Raw genomic sequence first — 15,938 nt, 5'->3', positions numbered from 1 at the left:
CCATCTCCAATCTGGGACCCCTTGGGAGATGTCTGACTGCCCTGTGGGATCAGGCCTAAACCGGCAGTCAGACAACCTCTCACAATCCAGGACCGCTGGCTCCCAACCGCTCACCTGCCTGCCTGATTGCCCCTAACTGCTTCTGCCTGCCAGCCTGATTACCCCCTAACCACTCCCCTGACAGCTTGAGCGACATCTAACTGCTACCCTGCCGGCCCGATCACCCCCAACTGCCCTCCCCTGCTGGCCCGGTCACCCCTAACTGCCCTCCCCTGCTGGCCTGATCACCCACAACTGCCCTCCTCTGCTGGTCCAGTTGCCCCCAGCTGCCTTCCCCTGCCAGCCTGGTCACCCCTAACTGCCCTCCCCTGCTGGCCTGATCACCCACAACTGCCCTCTGCTGTCGGCCATCTTGTGGTGGCCATCTTGTGACCACATGGGGATGGCCATCTTGTGCGAGGGTGTGATGGTCAATTTGCATATTACAATCTTATTATATAAGACTAGAGGCCTGGTGCACGAAATTCGTGCACTCAGAGGGCGACAGGGTGCCTCAGTCCGACCTGTGCCCTCTCACAGTCCGGAAGCCCCATGATCAATCACCCCAAAGAGATAAGCCCCGCCTACCTGGCCGGGGCCCCTTGATGGATTGCCCCAAAGAGGTAGGCCCTGCCCACCTGGCTGGGGCTCTGTGATTGATCGCCGCCTCCGAGGGAGCCCTGGCTGGGTGGGCAGGGCCTACCTCTTTGGGGTGATTGATGGTGGAACCCCAGGATCGATTGCCCCAAAGAAGGAGGCCCAGGTTACCTGGCAGTGGCACTATGGCAGGTGGGCAGGGCCTCCCTCTGAGGGGGCAATTGATCCCAGGGCTCCACCATCAATCATCCCAAAGAGGTAGTCTTGTCCACCTAGGCGGGGCTCTGTGATGGATCAGCCTGCAGAGGGAAGCCAACCTACCCTCCACGGCACCACCGCTGGGTAGCCTGGGCCTCCCTCTTTGGGGCGATTGTGGAGCCCCCCGATTGATCGATCGCCCTGCCGGCCAGTGGCCTGGGCCGCCCTCTGCAGGGTGATCATGGGGCAATGGCCAGGCCCCTGACTAATCACATTGTACCCACCTTGGCTGGCCTGGCACCAGTGGGTGTCATAGTGTGGTCATCCGGAAGGTCATCCGGATGGTCGTTTTGCTGTTCGGTCATTCAGTCGATTTGTATATTATGCTTTTATTATTATAGATACTAGACCCTTATCAAATATATTTATAAATATTTTTTCCCATTGTATAGGTTATCTTTTCACTTTTTTGATGGTGGGTTTTGATGCACAAGTCTTAAATTTTGATGACATCTAATCAAGCTTTTATTTTAGATTAAATATTAAAAAAAACATTTTATATCTACCCAGATATTAAGCATTACAGTTCTATTCATCTCTGTGAATAGAATTAAATTTCTATCTGTTAACATTTCCCTCCTACTTTAAAATCTCACTTTAATATTTTTAACTGAGTAGGTCAGCTAGAGACAAAGTCCTTTAGATTTTGTTTATCTGATAATGTAATAGAGGGAAGTGAGATAATTAGCTTTGCTATTTAAAATCTTTGCACTGTATTGATTCGCTTTTTATAACAGGCATGTTTTAACATTATTATCAGACATCAAGAATTTTTTTAAAAAACCAATACAATGTTGAGGAGCACACAAGACTTGGTTGGAAAGTTTGTAAGGAGGACATTCTGAGAAAAGGGAAGTGTGTGGAAGGCCGTCTGCCCTGTTTATCGGAATTCCGACTTAGGGAGAGTTGAAGGCAGCACCCTTAATTATTTCTTGACCTTTCCAAACAAGTCTGTGTACGTGCAGACCCCCAGGTGTTTACTGGAATCCTTATGCTTAACCCCTGGATGCCCTTGCCTAGAGGACAATGTAAACACATGTGTCCTCCCAAGATTACTCACCCTACTGATTGTCTCTAATAATAAAAATTCCAATAAAGGCCTAACAAGGCAGGCAATCGAGGCTGCCTGGCCACTTCGGCCAGGCCGTCCCTTAGCCCTCTCCCCAACAGTGAAACTGTTGGAGTAATCTGTTCATCCGTCGTTCAGGAGCTGCTGATCAGCCCTGGCAATAGAAATTATTATCTTGTGGTTCCATAGGTCATAAATCATATATGGTTCTCACCACACTAAAATTAAAATGTTGGCAGGGCTCTAGTCATTTCTGGAGGCTCTGAGGAATAATCTGTTTCCTCACCTATTCAGTTTGTTGGCATAATTTAGCTACTTGAGTCTGTAAGACTGAGGTTTGAGTGTCCTTGCTGGCTGTCACTGAGGGTTTTCCCCAGTTTTTCGAGGCCGTTTGCATTCTTTGTCTAAGGCCTCTTCCTCCATCTTTAAAGCTAGCAGTGGAGTATCAAGTTACTCTCTTACTTGAATGTCTCCTGACTCTTCTATCTACATTCTACCTCTTCTGCCAGTCTCTTCCACTTTTAGGTCCTATGTGATTACCTTGGACCTACTAAGGAAATCTGGGGAAATTGCCCTTTTTTAAGGTCTATCACCTTAATTCCATCTGCAAAGAGACAATAAGAATTTTAAAAGAAAAAAACAATATTCAACTTCAACAGGGGTTGAATTTACTCTTTAAGACAATCTTGCCCTTATATTAGCATGCCACTCATTACAAAGAAATGCAATAACAAAATGTTGTTTGATATATTATTTTTTCTCTAGATTAGAGAGATATTTTTGTTCTCCTGTGCACTAAATATTAGCTACTTCTTGGAAACCCACTGATTGAATATATCCTGAATAAGAAACTCACTGAGATATTTCTGAGAGGTGCAAATAAAGTCAAAACAGAGAAAAAAAGATCCAAAGAAAACTAGGTCAAGAATTCCATTTATTATGACTACATGTGTGGAAAGGTTTCAAAATAATACATATTTCTTACTTAATGTTCTTCATTGTCAAAATTGTCTTCCATATATTCAGTGAGAATCATAAAATTATGAAATGATATTGATAATATAAAGTTGCTTTTTGTTCACAAATGTGTAACTTCAAAGAATAAGAGAAGTAGTACAGAGGAAAATATTAAACGCAGTATTAATATATTATAGGCTCCCCAGACACCGAGAATTATTCATGATGCTATTTAACTCTATTAGCATATCACAGGCACTCTCTGTATCCACTGTGGAGGAAGAACCAGGAAAGCAGTTCAGTATTATCATTTGAGCTATGTACAGTCTTAGGTGAACAACCAGTATTTCACAGAATTAACTGTGTTTGGACTGAAGTTTTTCATATAGGTGGTGGGAAAAAAAGGTAATTTTTAAAAGTGAATTTAATCCATAGAGCAATCCATCCATTCATCACAATTTAGAGGAATGAATTACATTTATTGTGAGGTGGAGGGTATGTTTTTTCCATTCTTGCTAATGATCGGATGATATATTTTGTGTGTTTGTGTTTTACCTGTACTGTACCAGCACTGGACATGGAATCAGAAAACATAATTTTAAGTCCTGCATTTGTTATTAACTAGTGAGATAATCTTGAGTAAATCACTTAAAAACTTCTAAACCTGATATTACTCACGTCTAAAATGGTGACACAGTTAAGAATCTACTTATCACGTAAGATTGAGAGAGATGAAAATAAGGTAATGTTGGTAAAAACAGTTGTCGTAAACGCTAAAGGTCCGTACAAATGTATTATTATCACCACAATCATCATTGTACCATTCTCCACTCCTGCACTTAGAGAAAAACTACCTTCTCTCCCATAGGAGGCTTTCTATTATGTGAGAATGAGCCACATTGCCATCCCCTTCCATAAAAATAGAAGCGGGGCGGGGGTGGGGGGGGTGGGGGCGGGAATGGAAGGGAGTCTGGTTTAATATATTTAACCAATCAATAGATGAGGACATTTGGGTTTTTCATACAAAGGACAATGGCTTGAGAAGTCAGCTTCCTCTTACTTTATTAAAACCTAGCTCAGGCCCTTGCCTTTTTCCTCAAGTGCTGTCCAGTAGGCATAGATGATCATTTCATCTCAAGTCTTTGCAACTTCTAGTCTCTTCTTCACTCTGCCACCAGATACTAGTATATCTTCCTACGTGTGATCAGATTATCCCATGTTTGTAGATGTCTTTTAATTTCCATTTGCATATAATATGAAATCCACACTCTTCACCTTGTTTTACAGGTCTCATCCTAACTTGCCTCTCCAACTTCTGAAGCCTTCAGAGTGAGACTTACTCAGAATCAAAATATCCCGGATTTATGTAAAAGGTCATATATAAAAGTTACTTCTGTTTATAATATGAAAAAATAAAGAATACTATAAACGATTCCTTAATCTCTGCCACTTTTAAACTCTTACTCTTTTTAAAAAAGATTTTAAATTAGTTTTTAGTACTACTCAAAAGTGTAGCAGCCTACAGATGGTTACCTATCTGCAACAAAATAAGAAGCCTGTGGAAGAATAAACTGACCATATTACTAACCACGTGGTTTAGTTCAGCTGATGTTTATTCATAGTAAGACTTTCTCAGTGAAGAAGGTGCCTACTGTAGAGTCGTTGAGTCCTCTGCCATCTGTATTCTCTGCATCTCATTAAAAGGCTAGAGAAAAGAGTCAGAATTGTCAGGAGGCTTCTTTTAAGTAGTAACCAAGTGACATGTATCATTCTACCCACATTTCATTTGTCAGAATTCACACGACCTAATGCAACTCTAAGGGAAGCTGGGGAAATACAGGATAGCTGAGTACACAAGATGAAAAAATGAATTTTTGTGAACTTAGTAGTCTCTGTCACCACTTTTCCTGCATTTTCTATTCCCCATGCTCATAATAGTAATAGCTGCAGCACTTCTTATTCTCAATCACATTATTAGTAATATGCTGTATATGTGTGATTTATTCATATCCAAACAATAAAGGTGACTTTCAGTTAATACTTATTTTAAGGCACATTATTGGGCTTTGTTCTCTGTTTTCTTCATCTGACCTATAAGTAATTTTTAAAATGGTTCCTGCCAACTGTAAATAAGAGTACTAGCCATGTCTACTTTGCCTTGGAGACTGGTTCCCCTTCTGATCATATGTCACACTGTTGCTATTGGTACATTTCAGAATATAATGAACATAAAAACTGATGTTTGGCCAATATTATTTTCTCAAAGTCTTAAACTTGTCAAAAGCTTCTGAATAGCAAACATTACTTTTTTTTTAACTTACAATTTCATCCTGATTTGTGTATTTAGTCCTACTCTACATAAAATTGTGCAGTTTACTCTAGACTTAGAGTTTGGGGGTTAAAAATAAGATTTCTTTATTTTTTCATCATTTGGCTATTTTTCTTTCTCTTTCAAACAAATGATTTAATTATTTTTTCCCTTTTAATGACCCAATGTAAGACTTGCACAGCAACTTAAAAATACATTTTCAAATTTGTGATTCTGAAAGACCCAACCAAATATCTCTAAGCAAATAAATAAAGCTATCTTGCAGAATATATCTACTAACTCAGCTTAGAGTCAAAAATCTCTATATGTAAAAGCCCAGCGACAGTTAAGGTGGAATGACTGGAATGACCAGAACAACCAGTCACTATGATATGCACTGACCACTAGGGGGCAGATGCTCAATGCAGGAGCTGCCCCTGGTGGCCAGTGCACTGCCACAGTGGGAGCTGCTCAGCCAGAAGCTGGGCTCACAGCTGGCGAGAGCAGTGGTGGTGGCGGGAGCCTCTCCTGCCTCTGCAGTAGAACTAAGAAGCAGCAAGCCAAGGAGTGAACAGGTGAGCAAGTGGGTGGTTGGGAGCAAGGGGTCCTGGATTGTGAGGGGGGCAGGCCAGGCTGAGGGACCCCCCTCCAGTGCATGAGTTTTCATACACCGGGCCTCTACTTATCAATAAAATAGCACAGAGTAACCCTAATCTTAGTAGAACTAAGTCACCATGGGTCTCCCTAAACAGTGTCCACCTCACTGATTTCAGAAGGCTTTGTCATGAGCTTTCACTCTCTTCCCAAAAGCCTTTGATTAGCTAAAAGTGCTCTTTCACTGCGCCGGCTTCACTAACACTTACAGTCTAGTCCAGGGGTGGGCAAACTTTTTTGACTGGAGGGCCACAATGGGTTCTTAAACTGGACCGAGGGCCGGAACAAAAGCATGGATGGAGTTTTTGTGTGAACTAATATAAATTCAAAGTAAACATCATTACATTAGTTTTATTCATTTCAAACGGGCCAGATCCGGCCCGTGGGCCGTAGTTTGCCCACGGCTGGTCTAGTCTCTCCCTAACTCTACTGTAAAGAGAAGCCACATTTTTCCTCACAAGGCTGACAAGAGATCATAGCTGTAATGTGTATCCACTCACAAGCAATATGAATATTTGTAATTCTGTGCCTTTTAGTAAGAGTAGAATTTAAGTCAATCTGGATACTTCTCTGTCTTTACTTTCTGAAGAAAACTATCTTCAGAAAGCCTTTTCTGCTGTCTTCAAATTGCTAGCTTAGCTGAGAGTCATATAAAATAACTTTATGTTGTCTGTTTCCTCGGCAACCATCATTAGCAGAACCATGTGCTTTTCTTTCTTTTGATACAAAACTTTGAGGACTGGCAAATACATATCCAAGCTACTTCAGAGCAATAATTTTGAAAACATAGCAAAAGAGCAAAAATATTTTTTAATGACATAAATATAAAAGCCTTTTATAAGTAATCATTCCAGAATCTCAGTTCTCAGCAAGGTAGATTTCCACCCTCAAAAATACTCCACATTAACCCTGGTTGAGCGGTTCAGTTGGTTGGAGTGTCATCCTGTACGCCAAGAGGTTGTGGTCAGGACACATACCTAGGTTGAGGGTTGGGTGAGTACAGGAAGCAACTGATGTTTCTCTTTCATCTCTCTCTCTCTCTCTCTCTCTCTCTTTCTCTCTCTTTCAAATCAATAAAAACATATCTTCATTGAGGATTTTAAAAATGCTCCACTTTAAATATGAATAAACACCCAAATATGAAAGACACCCAAACTAAGATTTGATAAAGAGCTGTGACCTCTATTACCCTGGAAATCCTTTCATAACCATTGTGGCCCTATGGGACTCACAGTAATGGACCCTCTTCATAAAAGAGTCTTGAATAACTAAAATGTTATCAGTATAAATACCACTATCTGGAAATACATATCCAGTTATTTTTAAATGAATGCATAGTTTGTGTTTTTTAATTTTAGAAATATGAGTCTCATCCTCCAGAAAAAGAAAAAAAAGAATGGAAAATAAAAGGAGGAAAGGAAGCCTAAATAAGCGAGCCACAGTTCAATAAGGGAAGAGTAGAGTTGAAAGGAGGCAACGACCAGGAGACCCCCATTTAGAAGAAAGTTAACTGCAGAGGAGCCAGCCAGAAAGAAACTCTAAGAGGAGGGAGGGAGACCGAACTACGGGATGATTCATGAGAGCAGGTGCTGCTTGCCAGGACCACTGCTTTTGTTCTTTTTCAGCCCCTTTCCTATTCTGCCTTCTGCCCTCTGGTTTCTATTTAAATTCAGTTACTTCCTTTATTCACAGTTTTCATTCTGGATGTAACTCTTTCTCCATTATCAACATCTGTGTTGCTTCAGATGGTGCTTCCTTGTGTCCTTGAAGCATTTCCTGAGGTATGACTCCAACTGTTTGGATTCCAGGTGTTGTCGGTGCCAACCATTAATCAAACATGTACATCCTCGTCTCCCACAGAGGACTAGGCTGTTTATGGTCGTGTCTGGGATTCACTGTGATAAGGAAAGGAAGAGCTTTAATTGTTTCAAAATCATACCTTGCACATTCCACAGAATAGAAAATCATTTCTAAATCAAAGAGAATGATAAAATACTATGACAAATTCACTCATCTATGTAAATAACCTGTATAAAAGCCCTAGAGTATTTGAAAATCTTCAAAAATATTGATTGATTTACCTTAGAAATGTGGCATGTTTTCTAAGCCCTTCTATTAACCTTCCATTTTCATAATTGATTTTCTATTGCTTAGCAATTTATAATTTATGATTTTCTTGTTATGCATATACCTGGGTATATGTCTCTTCATATATTAGCAACAATTTAAAGAGTAAGCTTTCTTGCCTTGGCCAGGTAGCTCAGCTGATTGGATTATCATCCTGTACACCAAAAGTTTATGGGTTCGATTCCCAGTCAGAGCACATACCTAGGTTGTGGGTTTGATCCCTGGTTGGGGCGAGTATGGGAAAAAACATATTAATGTTTTTTTCTCACATTGATCTCTCCATCTCTCTCTCAAAATCAATAAAAACATATCCTCTGGTAAGGATTTTTTTTAAAAAAGCTTTCTTATCATCACCTATATAATGACGAAGCTATGAAGGACACATTTAAACAACAGCTGCTCAATCATTGAACAGCAGGACCAAAATATCCCGTGAACCAATCATGTAAAAACAGTATAGAAATAGGAGTTTTTAAAAATAATATCTTAAGTGCTAGATCTGCTTATTTTAATATCCTATTGGATATTTTGATTGCTGTACCTACTAGAGCTAACCATTTTCAAAACGAGGACCATCCCTGATCCTTCTTAGTATCCCATATGCCCATTACAACACAGGGCTTTACATCTAATTGGTGAGTAATTACAATCTGTCAAAGGGAAATGCATTTTACTAAGAAAAAGAAAACAGAAAATTAATGAGACTGAAACCCCTTTACCTTTCTATATTAAATGCTTGCTTTAGTATTTGGCCCCTAATAGTTTTTCACAAATAGAGCAATTCATAAATTGAGAACAAACTAATAATATTTAAAACATTAAATAAAAAATTCCCCTACAAAAGAAAATATGCTATTGATTTTTCTCTACTTGTTAAAAACACAAGTCTGTACCAAACAGCTTTTGAGATATGAGTGCACTGGGTTTCCTTTGGAGCACAAAAAGGTACTAGACATTTCTTTTCAGGAGTTTTTAAAATGGTATTGCACTGTTCCTGTTTTAAAATTAGTATGTATCACCCATAAATTGTTTATATTTTTATAGGTGGAAAAAGTAAAATAAACATAGATCACATAGACAAATGACTGATAGCGTTCTCCAACACCCAATGGTTTGAGAAACCCAGTGAGAAATGTCTCCTTAGCCTTGTTCTACTGCATAGCAAAATAGTAGTTCTCTCCTACAATGAACATAGGAACACTCTGTTAATGTAAAAAGGACCTTCTTACTTAGAATTGAGAATACTTAAACCAGTAAGTTTTTGGCTTCTGAATCACTAACTTGTCAGTATATCAGCACCATATATGAGGAGGGAGAATTTCCAAAAAGGCGAGGTAGCAACTTGGACTGGGTTACTTTCCAGTTGGTCACCTGCGTTCAGTTACTAGAGATTTATTAGTAGTGTGTCTTTTATTTTCACAATTATGAATCAGCTACAAATCACATTTTCTATTTGTTCAGTTCATATCAAATGAATGCATGGGCTCTGCCAACTAATCATGGTGTTTTTGAAAGTATCTGTTGTTTTCATTTCCCTAGACAAAAATACTTTCTCTGATATTTACAAAGGCAATACTTCTTCATGGCATCTGATTTCCATCACTGTCCATCAGTACTTTGAATACTGACTTGATACTTGCTAGAGGACTTGGTACCTGCTAGAAGTTTGTTCTGACTCGAATGGAATTATTAAGAAACTTCTTTTGGTTGCAAATGGGTGTATATAGTAAGATGGTATAAGCGTGAACACAACAATGAGTTGCATGTAAAGAGTAAGTTGGGTTAGATTGAAGATTGTTTTTCATTGTGATTTAAAACTCCGACTCTTCTGGAACTTGTTCAGATAGGAATACTTTTAAATAGATTTTTAAAAAATTTTAAATGTATTTTAAATACATTCTTCTTCTAATTTTGTAATTGAAACTTTTAAGTGTAGCCCATTTTAGTGAGAATGTTCTTGTCTATTAGATAGATCTAAATTGACATTAAAAAACCTGGTTGTTTCTGCCCTAACCAATTTGGGTCAGTGGATAGAGCGTTGGCCTGCAGACCAAAAGGTCCAAGGTTCATTTCCGGTCAAGGGCATGTACTTTTGTTGCAGGCTCCTCCTTGGCCCAGGCCTTGGTCAGGGCTCATGCAGAAGGCTTTCAAACTAGCTTTTCACTTTTGTTGGTTTCAAAGAAAATATTTCATACCAGAATTAATTAATTATAAAATTGATTAAAAATTAAATTATTTAAAAGTAATTATAAAATCATGAAATCTATTAACTATATTGTGTGTATACCCTAAGTGAGAATATAAATCATGTAAAAAACATCCTTTTTCCATTTTTTTATTTATTTAAACATAACATTTGAAAACAAATATTGTCAATCTTGGATAATTTAATCATTTGGGAATTCTAAATAAGAAAATCCCAAGTGTTCATACTAAAACCACATATAGTCTCCAATAATTTAGGCCCAAGAGAGTTCCTTAAAAACCAAGTATTAGCAGTTCTTTTGGTTCATTGAAGACAATTATGACATAGCTATTTTAACTTTCCCTGATTGAAAACTTGACTGGGCAAGTGATGAGCAAGTTATAGTTGATGAACTTTCAAATAAGGCGACTGAATTAATTTAATTTTATTTTATTTACAATAAGCCCTTTCCTAACATTTTACTGTAATTCATCTTCAGTTTGCTTATGACTTCCCAGTGTTTATCTTGGACCTATATTTATCTTCAGAACTCTAGACAAATTATGTAGGGTGATATTTTGAGATATGATTTAAAGTTTTTTCCTAACATTTTCTTATAATGTTTGCTCTGCTACTAATTCAGTCATAATAATTCATTACCTCAGGGGAGGAATGATGCAATGGAAAGCCGAAGTAAATCTTGGGGCTTTCTGATTACAACAATCTCTCTTCGAGAGAGAGTATAAAGAAGAACTCAGCACATTAAAAAAATGGATTTGGAAGGATATATGATTAGTCAAAGGGCACCGGTTTTCCTTCTGAAGACTAAATTGAGAGTTTCTTGGCCAGGAAAGAAAATGAGTCAGAAGAGAAGCAAAGAAAGCTAAGATATTGATGCATCTCTGAGAAAGATCCCTGTGCTCTCCTCTCTCCCAATCACACACCACACCCCAACCAGGACCAAGTCCCCAAACAAGGTCTGGGTTCCTGGAGCAGAGAGTCTGTTCTCCAGAACATTTCCAGACTTATATTACTGTGCATCAACTTACTAAAAAACAAACAAACAAAAACTCTATAATTTTATGAACATCACCCCCAAAATTTCAATTAAAAAAAGATTTAACAATGCTCCAAACAGAAAAAAATAATTATAAAAAGCAACAATTAAAATAATGAGGTACTGATTCAAGGATTGACATACATCAATGATTAGACTAAGAAGCCCCAAAAGCACCAATGCATATACAAACACTTGATAAGTGACAACACTGACACTATGAACCAATGAGAAGAGGACCATCTTTGCAATAAAAATACCAATATTGGAAAAAAGGAGACTTTACGCCTACCTTAAACCACAATATCAATTCAGGGTGAGTTATTGACCTAGATGTGAAAATTACAACAATAAAGCCTTTAGAAGATAATATAGGAGAATGTCTTCATTACCTTAAACATACAGTAAGAAAGGATGTCTTAAACAACATATAAGAAACACTAGCCCTAGCCAGTTTGGCTCAGTGGATAGAGCGTTGGCCTGCAGACTGAAAGGTCCTGGGTTTGATTCCAGTCAAGGGCACATGTCCGAGTTGCAGGTCAATCCTCAGTAGGGGGCATGCAGCAGGCAGTCCATCAATGATTCTCTCTCATCATTGATGTTTCTATCTTTCTTTCCTTCTTCCTTCCTCTCTGAAATCAATAAAAGAGAGAGAGAGAGAGAGAGAGAGAGAGAGAGAGAGAGAGAAAGGAAGGAAGGAAGGAAGGAAGGAAGGAAGGAAGGAAGGAAGGAAGAAAGAAAGAAAGGAAGAAAGGAAGAAAGAAAAGACATAAAGTAAGGGTGCAGCCCCGATTATGAAAATGGCCTTGGCATCCTCCACAAAAGGCCTGTAGCTGCTTCCCAGGTTTTTCTAACCCACTGGGCACACGCACAGCAATCACTGTGGGGAAGGATGCCTTCCAGAAACAACACCGCAGCGCTTACTGACAGGGATTCTTTGAGGGCCTCCTGATTGATTTTTTCGTTCTCAGTAGTGAAAGCTGACTCTGCAGGTTCAGGGAAAGAGGTAACTATTTCAAAACTTTAAGGGGAAAAATCCTAAAGCCACATGGAAAGAGAATTTGGGGAAGGGATGCCTACTTTTCTAAGGTCTGGGGATACTGTGTTTTATGCTGCCTCTGTTAATAACTTAGACGATGTAAGTGTTTCTAGTCTTCATATTTATTCCCAAATGGAGGATAATATGTCAATTTATACTTGACTACTCAAAGGATGTGATAATGATTAAATCCAGGATTAAAGCTCTGAATTCTTCATAAGAAGAAAAGGCAATGTAAACCCAGCAATGCCATGATGCAAATGTGCTCAATCTCCTGTATATTTCTAGACATAAAAGTTATTGGCATAATTCTTCCATCCCTAGTGGAGTTTATGCCTGGATCATTTTACTTAAATGGGTTGCTGTAAGGAACCCCTTCCCACAAAACCTGCAGTGATTTATTGAGTAACAGACCCACTATATCTCAACCATAATTTAAAAAACAAAAAGAATTTAAAAATAGCATCTTTCTCAAATGGGATAAATTTGAAGTCCAGTGAATAAAATTTGACAAAAATCAATTAAATTAAGTCAGGAGAGAAACCAAAATGGTGGCATAGGTAAACACCGGAGATTGCTGCCTTGCACAACCACTTCAAAAATACAACTAAAAGATGGAACAGACTTCATCCAGAACCACAGGAAGGCTGGCTGAGTGGAAATTCTACAACTAGAAGGAAAGAGAAAAGCATACCGGGACTCAGAGGAGGTGGGGTGCGGAAGTAAAGTACAGAGGTACGGAGGTGCACGTGGAGAGGGCTGGCGGTTGAGGGCACGGTTGTCTGTTTGTCTTTTTCAATCGGGATGAAGTCTCAAGCTCTGAGCTCCAGTTCCAGGTGAGTCTCTGGGGACCCAGACTCATACAGGAGAAACTGGACTGTCTGGCATCGGTTGGAACGCGAGGGCAGCTTTCTCTCAGAGGTGCTTGCCGGGACACTGAGAAGCGGGGCCTCTGAGGGCAGCCATAGCTGCTTGCTCCGCCCTGTTGATCCCCTAAGACCCCGCCCCACCCAAGCTGTGCACAGAGGTTTTTGCATATGAAAGGCCTGACCCTTTGCAATCTGAAAACTACCTAACAAACTGCAGCTGGCCCAAGGCCCCAGGCAACTCGCATTGCTTCACAGCTGGCTGGGAAGCCTCAGGCAGAGGCTAGATTAGCACCTCCTTAGAGATCCAGGAGCCAGTGTGCCCGGTGGTCAGAGTGGGACCATCCAGATTGCAGCTCCTTGGATCCATAAAGGACACACTCAGGGGGCAGACTCAGTGAGCACCAAAACCCCACTGAAGCAAGTCTTGCCCCGGAGAGGTGTCTCCAGCACAGAAGTTCTCCCACTTCAGACACAGCTGATTCTCACAGCCAATTGGCCTGGAGGTCAATTCCTCCCAGTGATCCTACAACAATCAAGGCATAACTATAACAAGACTGTGCACAAAGCCCACAAGGGGGTGCACCAAGCGTGTCCACCTCAGGTAACAGGGGAGGCTGAGCCACTGGGCCCTATAGGACACCTAACACAGAAAGCCACTCTATCAACACAGGGAAGCATAAAAAATGTGGAGACAAAGAAACAGGACACAAATGACAGAAATGGAGGAGAGAAAATGACTGGATATAGAGTTTGAAACCACACTTTTAAGGTTTTTCAAGAACTTTCTAGAAACCGCTGATAAATTTAGTAAGACACTCAAAAAGTCTGGTGAGACCGCCAATAAATGTAGTGAGACCCTCAAGAAATCTAGTGAGACCCTGGAAGTTATGAAAAAGGACCAACTAGAAATTAAGCATACACTGACTGAAATAAAGAATATTATACAGACTCCCAACAGCAGACTAGAGGATCGCAAGAATCAAGTCAAAGATTTGAAATACAAAGAAGCAAAAAACACCCAACCAGAGAAGTAAAATGAAAAAAGAATCCAAAAATACAAAGATAGTATAAGGAGCCTCAAGCGTACCAACATCCGAATTATAGGGGTTCCAGAAGAAGAGAGAGAGCAAGATATTGAAAACCTATTTGAAGAAATAATGACAGAAAACTTCCCCTACCTAGTGAAAGAAATAGACTTCCAAGTCCAGGAAGCACAGAGAACCCCAAACAAAAGGAATCCAAAGAGGACCACACCAAGGCACATCATAATTAAAATGCCAAGAGCAAAAGACAAAGAGAGAATCTTAAAAGCAGCAAGAGAAAGACAGTCAGTTACCTACAAGGGAGTAACCATAAGACTGTCAGCTGATTTCTCAACAGAAACTATGCAGGCCACCAGAAGGGAGTGGCAAGAAATATTCAAAGTGATGAGTAGCAAAAACCTACAACCAAGATTACTCTACCCAGCAAAGCTATCATTTAGAACTGAAGGTCAGATAAAGAGCTTCACAGATAAGAATATCTGCATCCCTATGTCCATTGCAGCATTGCTTACATTAAGCAAGACACTGAAACAATATAAGAGTTTGTTGACAGATGAGTGGATAAAGAAGTTGTAATACATTTATATGAATATTATTCAGCCATGCTTCCATTGTGACAACATGGATGAAACTTAAGATCATTTATACCAAGTGAAACAAGTGAGACAGAAGATGACAAATACTATATGACCTCTCTTATATGTGGAATCTGAAGAAACTGAACTCATAGAAAGAGAGAATAGATTGCTGGTTGCCAGCACAGAAGTGGGGATTGAGGGGAATGGGTAGAGTTGGTCAAAGTGTTCAAACTTTCATTTATAAGATGAGTAAGTTTTGGTGTTCTAATATGCAGCATGATGACTATAATTGATAATATTGTACTGTATACTTGAAAGCTGCTAAGAGAGTAGATTTTAAAAGTTCTCAACACACACACACACACACACACACACACAAAAGTAACTGTGAGGTGATGGATGTGTTAACTAACCTTATTTAGGTATTCATTTTGCAATGTATTTGTATATCAAAACATCATCTTGCCTTGGCTGGTTTCTCAGTGGTTAGAGCACTGGCCCAAATACCAAAGGGCCTTGGGTTCAATTCCTGGTCAAGGGGATATACCTTGGGTACAGGTTCGATCCCTGACCTGGTTGGGGCTTGTGCGGGAGGCAATCAATTGATGTGTCTCTTTCAGTTGATGTTTCTCTCTCTACCCCTTCCTTCCACTCTCTAAAAAACAATGGAAAAAATAGCCTCCAGTGAGGATTAAAACAAACACACACACACACACACACACACACATACACACATACACACACACAAAATCACCTTGTACACTTTAAACGTTAAATGTATAATTAACATTGAGATATAATTAATCTCAATAAAGCTGGATAAAACAAGATTAGCCCTTTAAAGATTAGAAATAGTTACTTTTGTCCCTGACTTTGCAGTCAGCCTTAACTACAGGGGATGATTACATCCAGAGATTTTCCAAAGACCCAGCTCAATAGCTGCCGCGCTGTTGCTTACTAGCAGACCTTAGCCATGGTGATTGTGATAAGTGTGCCCAGTGGAATGGAAAAGCCTGGAAGCAGCCAAGGTCCCTTTGTAGAGTGTGTCGAAGCCATTAGAGGATTTGTGGCTGTATCATTACTTGCTAAACACTAGTTTGAATCTGTCTATCACACTCACAGTTAGCTTTAAGCATTTCCTCCAGCAAGTTCTTCTCC

This window comes from Myotis nattereri, assembly GCF_964212035.1.
Source record: "Myotis nattereri genome assembly, chromosome: 3".
In the NCBI taxonomy this organism is placed as follows: domain Eukaryota; kingdom Metazoa; phylum Chordata; class Mammalia; order Chiroptera; family Vespertilionidae; genus Myotis; species Myotis nattereri.
This window is presented reverse-complemented; position numbering follows the sequence as displayed.